Source organism: Procambarus clarkii, unplaced genomic scaffold, assembly GCF_040958095.1.
Source record: "Procambarus clarkii isolate CNS0578487 unplaced genomic scaffold, FALCON_Pclarkii_2.0 HiC_scaffold_115, whole genome shotgun sequence".
NCBI classification, from domain to species: Eukaryota; Metazoa; Arthropoda; class Malacostraca; order Decapoda; family Cambaridae; genus Procambarus; species Procambarus clarkii.
Window position 1 is genome coordinate 211,736 of NW_027189148.1, and position 6,556 is coordinate 218,291.

General features: G+C 53.4%; 2 non-coding genes across 2 annotated transcripts; both read left to right on the forward strand.

The window, feature by feature from the left end:
• The first annotated feature begins 2,567 nt into the window (after positions 1-2,567).
• On the forward strand, positions 2,568-4,439 carry LOC138360556 (small subunit ribosomal RNA). The gene has a single exon (XR_011226470.1). It is a non-coding gene; the product is annotated as a small subunit ribosomal RNA (ribosomal RNA).
• Positions 4,440-5,086: 647 nt separating this feature from the next.
• Positions 5,087-5,248, forward strand: LOC138360597 (5.8S ribosomal RNA). Its single transcript, XR_011226509.1, has one exon. It is a non-coding gene; the product is annotated as a 5.8S ribosomal RNA (ribosomal RNA).
• The last annotated feature ends 1,308 nt before the right edge of the window (positions 5,249-6,556 follow it).

Sequence of the window (6,556 nt, forward strand, 5' to 3'; positions counted from 1 at the left end):
TCACCTTGACCCATTCGATATATATAGGGGAGACCTGGTGTCTGTGGCACCTTTCTCGTGGGTAACCTGCTGTCTTAGGGGACCATGCGAGGGAGACTACTGACAACTACCTGCGTCTTGGCGACATTCTAAGTCTCGTTGTTGCCAGAGGGAAGGAGCAAATGTTTTCCATTGTTTTGGTGCGTTGGCTACTTTCCCTTCCCCCATTCCACGGTGTTGGTTCTCGGTTCCGGTGCGGTAGCGAACTGTTTGCCGCAGACGTTTACCGGAGTAAATGGGGAACCAGCCTTTTACCTGTCGCGGGGTACATATGCCGAGGTATTTGGAGTCCGGTGTGTGAGTGACCGACCATTGCGTTCTGTTAGACATACGTAACATTAGGCGAAGGCGGCCCTCCTTGCACATGTCGTGTGGTTCCAGAGCCAGGCATCTCGGGTCCGGTGTGCGCGTGCGACCGATCTTGTTCATGTGTTAGACATACGTAACAGTGGGCGAAGACGGTCGGCGAAACTCGCGCATGTCGTGTGGTCCGAGATGGCCTTCCATGCACATTAGATATAGCTATATAAAGGGGGAGACGCGGTGGCTGGCTGACAACTACCGGCGTCTTGGCGACATTGTGTCTCGTTGTCGCCAGAGAGAAGGAGCAAATGTATTCCATTGTTTTGGTACGTGGGCTCCTTTCTCTTCCCCCACTGTTAGGGTGCTGGTTCTCGGTTCCGGTGCGGTAGCGAACTGTTTGCCGCAGACGTATACCGGAGTAATTGGGGAACCAGACGGTGTTTTGCCTGTCGCGGGATTGGATCACAGGTTCTGGGTTCCGGTGCGGTTGCGAACTGCTTCTCGTTCACCGGCGCCAATGGGGAACCTGCCTGTCTGTCGCGGGGCAAATGCCACATAGGCTGAGGTATTTGGAGTCCGGTGTGTGAGTGACCGACCATTGCGTTCTGTTAGACATACGTAACATTAGGCGAAGGCGGCCCTCCTTGCACATGTCGTGTGGTTCCAGAGCCAGGCATCTCGGGTCCGGTGTGCGCGTGCGACCGATCTTGTTCATGTGTTAGACATACGTAACAGTGGGCGAAGACGGTCGGCGAAACTCGCGCATGTCGTGTGGTCCGAGATGGCCTTCCATGGACGTTAGATATAGCTATATAAAGGGGGAGACTCGGTGGCTGGCTGAACCTACTACCGGCGTCTTGGCGACATTGTGTCTCGTTGTCGCCAGAGAGAAGGAGCAAATGTATTCCATTGTTTTGGTGCGTGGGCTCCTTTCTCTTCCCCCACTGTTAGGGTGCTGGTTCTCGGTTCCGGTGCGGTAGCGAACTGTTTGCCGCAGACGTATACCGGAGTAATTGGGGAACCAGACGGTGTTTTGCCTGTCGCGGGATTGGATCACAGGTTCTGGGTTCCGGTGCGGTTGCGAACTGCTTCTCGTTCACCGGCGCCAATGGGGAACCTGCCTGTCTGTCGCGGGGCAAATGCCACATAGGCTGAGGTATTTGGAGTCCGGTGTGTGAGCGACCGACCATTGCGTCTTGTTAGACATACGTAACTTGCAGGCGAAGGCGGCCCTCCTCGCACATGTCGTGTGGTTCCAGAGCCCAGGCACCTCGGGGTCCGGTGTGCGCGTGCGACCGATCTTGTTCATGTGTTAGACATACGTAACAGTGGGCGAAGACGGTCGGCGAAACTCGCGCATGTCGTGTGGCTCGAGAATTGCCTTCAATTCCTCCCTGGAGTGAGTAGTTTGTTTCGGCAGCAGCTCTCTCTCCACACAACCCCCCATCATCCTCCTTCCCGCAAGAGCATGATCCCGATGCTCGATGCAAACTGAGAACTGTCACTGCACACGCTGCGGCATCTCGGGTCCGGTGCGCGAGGCGAACTTGCATTCTGCTAGACATACGTAGCATTAGGCGAGAGCGCCCGTAATCGCGCACGTCGTGAGGCTCGAGAGGCCTTCAAAGCAGCGCCTCTGTATTGTGTCACGACGATTCCTTCCGATCTCCGTGCGATCACTTCTCCAGCCTACGACTGCACATCGAGTCAGCTATCGATCGGTCTGTGTGCATGGGAACAGAGCACCAACCTTCTTCCATGTCATGGGAAGGCTGAACAAAAACACTGTGGCGTCGCCTCTCTCCACCAACGAGGAGGCGACAAACCACACGGCACCTCGGATGCATTTCCGACGGTTCCTTTCATATAAAAGGGGTGACGCCGAGGAAAATAAGACTCGCGTCCCTACCAAAACGAAAAAGACCACCACCACCTACTCACTTACTACTGCTCCTCCTCCTGTTTTTCCAGCTTGCCGTGTTGAATGACGACAATGACGAGCAGGAGTAATCTCGGCGGGGTAGTTATGATCGTTCGTCCACGCGGAGTAACTGCTCTCCTCCGCCTCTGTTCGTCTAACGTATCGACATAACGCCATACTGTCGGGCTGCTAGAGAGTCCATAGTGAGATTTAACTTGCAAAGCAGGATTAAAACGCAAAACCGAGGGGAGCGAGGGGTGTGTGTGTGTGTCTTGTGTACTATATATCAGTAGTACTGTTGAGCTACCTGGTTGATCCTGCCAGTAGTCATATGCTTGTCTCAAAGATTAAGCCATGCATGTGTAAGTACAAGCCGAGTTAAGGCGAAACCGCGAATGGCTCATTAAATCAGCTATGTTTCATTGGATCTGTAAACCCACTTACTTGGATAACTGTGGTAATTCTAGAGCTAATACATGCATCACGTCTCTGACCGCAAGGGAAGAGCGCTTTTATTAGTTCAAAACTGGTCGGGCCTCGGTCCGTTAACCCACCCGTGGTGAATCTGAATAACTTTTTGCTGAGCGCACGGTCTCCGCACCGGCGCCGCATCCTTCAAGTGTCTGCCTTATCAGCTTTCGATTGTAGGTTATGCGCCTACAATGGCTATAACGGGTAACGGGGAATCAGGGTTCGATTCCGGAGAGGGAGCCTGAGAAACGGCTACCACATCTAAGGAAGGCAGCAGGCACGCAAATTACCCACTCCCGGCACGGGGAGGTAGTGACGAAAAATAACGATGCGAGACTCATCCGAGGCCTCGCAATCGGAATGAGTACACTTTAAATCCTTTAACGAGGATCTATTGGAGGGCAAGTCTGGTGCCAGCAGCCGCGGTAATTCCAGCTCCAATAGCGTATATTAAAGTTGTTGCGGTTAAAAAGCTCGTAGTTGGATCTCAGTTCCGGACTGACGGTACACCGCCTGGTGCTTACTGTCACGCTCCGAACAGCTAACTAGCCCCGCCGGCTCGCACGGGGTGCTCTTCATCGAGTGTCCCGAGTGGCCGGCACGTTTACTTTGAAAAAATTAGAGTGCTCAGAGCAGGCTACTTTAATGGCCTGAATGTCTATGCATGGAATAATGGAATAGGACCTCGGTTCTATTTTGTTGGTTTTCGGAACCTGAGGTAATGACTAATAGGAACAGGCGGGGGCATTCGTACTGCGACGCTAGAGGTGAAATTCTTGGACCGTCGCAAGACGAACTACTGCGAAAGCATTTGCCAAGGATGTTTTCATTAATCAAGAACGAAAGTTAGAGGTTCGAAGGCGATCAGATACCGCCCTAGTTCTAACCATAAACGATGCCAACTAGCGATCCGCCGGCGTTATTCCCATGACCCGGCGGGCAGCTTCCGGGAAACCAAAGTCTTTGGGTTCCGGGGGAAGTATGGTTGCAAAGCTGAAACTTAAAGGAATTGACGGAAGGGCACCACCAGGAGTGGAGCCTGCGGCTTAATTTGACTCAACACGGGGAACCTCACCAGGCCCAGACACCGGAAGGATTGACAGATTGAGAGCTCTTTCTCGATTCGGTGGGTGGTGGTGCATGGCCGTTCTTAGTTGGTGGAGCGATTTGTCTGGTTAATTCCGATAACGAACGAGACTCTGGCCTATTAACTAGTCGACGGATCTCCAGCAATTGGTGTCCAGTTCGCAACTTCTTCTTAGAGGGATTAGCGGCAATTCTAGCCGCACGAGATTGAGCAATAACAGGTCTGTGATGCCCTTAGATGTTCTGGGCCGCACGCGCGCTACACTGAAGAGATCAACGTGTTCTCCCCCTCCGAGAGGAGCGGGTAACCCGTTCAATCCCCTTCATGATAGGGATTGGGGCTTGCAATTGTTTCCCATGAACGAGGAATTCCCAGTAAGTGCAAGTCATCAGCTTGCGCTGATTACGTCCCTGCCCTTTGTACACACCGCCCGTCGCTACTACCGATTGAATGATTTAGTGAGGCCTTCGGACTGGCGCTCTTGGATGTTCTACCCCTCGCGTCTCGGCGCAAGGGGTTCTCGCCTCGAGCTGACGGAAAGATGTCCAAACTTGATCATTTAGAGGAAGTAAAAGTCGTAACAAGGTTTCCGTAGGTGAACCTGCGGAAGGATCATTACAGTTTGTGACGCGAGAGCTGCAACCATCGGCTCGTCGTCGTCGTTCGAGTATTCTTCAATGCGAAGAAGGCAAGGGTAGCCTTGGGAGCCGCACCCAATTGCCGTGGGAAAGGAGAAAGCGGATAAACGGCGGGGAGATCAACACCCACTGTGAGACAATAACAGGTCTGTGATGTCGGACTGACATGACATGTCAGTCAGTCCGACCGGCGCAGGTCACAGTCCTAGCGCCGTATACTGCTTTAGAGTCATCTGTTGGGGCTCGCGACACCCGTCACCGACATCTTTCTTCCTTGTCCCCGGTCGCTCAGTGGCTTCCGGCACCCACACCATAGAGAGAAAGCAGCAGGCGAAGACGCTACTGCTCCTCTCGTTGACAGGGCCGGCGCCTGCTACTCTGGCGGCGTCTAGTGCTGGGTTTTCCTTGACACGCTTCCCAGTGGGCCCCTCCCTCCCCGCCTTCACTCTACTGTAAACGTAAATGTACGTGTGCGGCAGAGGAGGAAAAAGGGGAGAGAGAAAAAAAGCATTTTATGTGTCTTCTAACCAAAGTCGGGCTCTTACCAGCCCTATCAAACCCCCCATACATTACGTCCTCCTATGATGGAGTGATAGACGGCCGACAGGCCTTAATAAAAACATATACAACTCTTAACGGTGGATCACTTGGCTCGTGGGTCGATGAAGACCGCAGCTAACTGCGTGTCGGTATGTGAATCGCAAGAATACCAGATACATCGACAAGTCGAACGCACATTGCGGCGGCAGTCCTGATATGTGTACTGTCGCCACTCCTGCGCGAGGGTCGGAATAACATCCATCGGGCGAGTAGCTGTTGCGGCCTCCATATTCTGCTCTTTGGCAGGCTCAACGATGCGCTTTGGCCTGCTCTGGGGAACGACGCCCGCCACTGCCCCCCGAATGAGAAGGCAGGAGGCAAACCGGGAGTCCCCCTAATATTTGACAAACGAGCCCCTAGCACACCTCATCATGCTGTGAAAGAAAGACGCTTTTCGTCCTATTTCTGCAACAGAGGCCTGCCGCCCTTTGAGTGAGAAAACACTCGACGTCTGCTGCGGATCCGATTGTCCCACAGACGTGCAGCAAGCAAAGCCGCCAGTTTCCACCCCTCCGTGGACTGGATGGCACAACACAAGGGTATGGCTAGAGGACCGGGGTCGGAAGCGACATGCCATGCGTCGCCGTCCAGAGGTAGTAGTGTGCCAGGGAAATTGAACGCTTGAGGAACCTCCCGCCTATCACACACACTCTCTACGGACCGACTCAACCGGATTTCATTTACTTTGGCCTAGCAGAATTCGAGAGAGAGAAGAAATGGTGCCAATAACGCTCATGAACGAGTAAATTACACCAGTACACAGGTGCATGTATGAGAGAGAGGCGTGTGCGCACAGAAGTAGTGCTATACTACTACTGTTGTTATTATTATTATTGTTATAATTTCGTTGGCATGTGTGCACCCTAGTGGTAGCCGCTGCCACAGTTGTGGGGCCTATAAGCAACGCTTGCTGAAACCGAAGTGACGGCGTGTCTGGCGCAAGCCGTCAGACGGCCAAATTCGGATTTTCAGTGCGTTGGCTGGGGGACAGTAACAGCCGTGGCATCATCAGCAGCAGCCGCTGTGTTTGTTGCTGGTGTGGTGCGAGGGAGCGACCGCCTGTCGTCATGACGGGAGGAGGTGCTGCTCCCGTGCTGTGCTTTGCCCCTCAGCAAAAGGCGTAGCCAGAGTGCTCGCCGACGGGTGGCGTCCTTGATTGATCAAATCAAAATGTGTGTGACTGTGTGTGTGTGTTTTTGCGCCGAGACCGCCCCTCGAGCGATGATCGATGATCAAATAAAATTTTAAACCACCAGCGCACGAAAAAAAAAACCCACCGTCGACCTCGTGTCGGGAGAGACCTACCCGCCAAATTTAAGCATATTAATAAGCGGAGGAAAAGAAACCAACAGGGATTCCCTTAGTAAGGGCGACTGAACGGGGAAGAGCCCAGCGCATAACCTCGTGTCTTAACCGGCACGAGGGGTGTTGCGTTTCGGAGGGTCCGGCACGCCGTCCCATACCGCCTAAGTCAAGCTTGAAAGCGGCCACTACCCA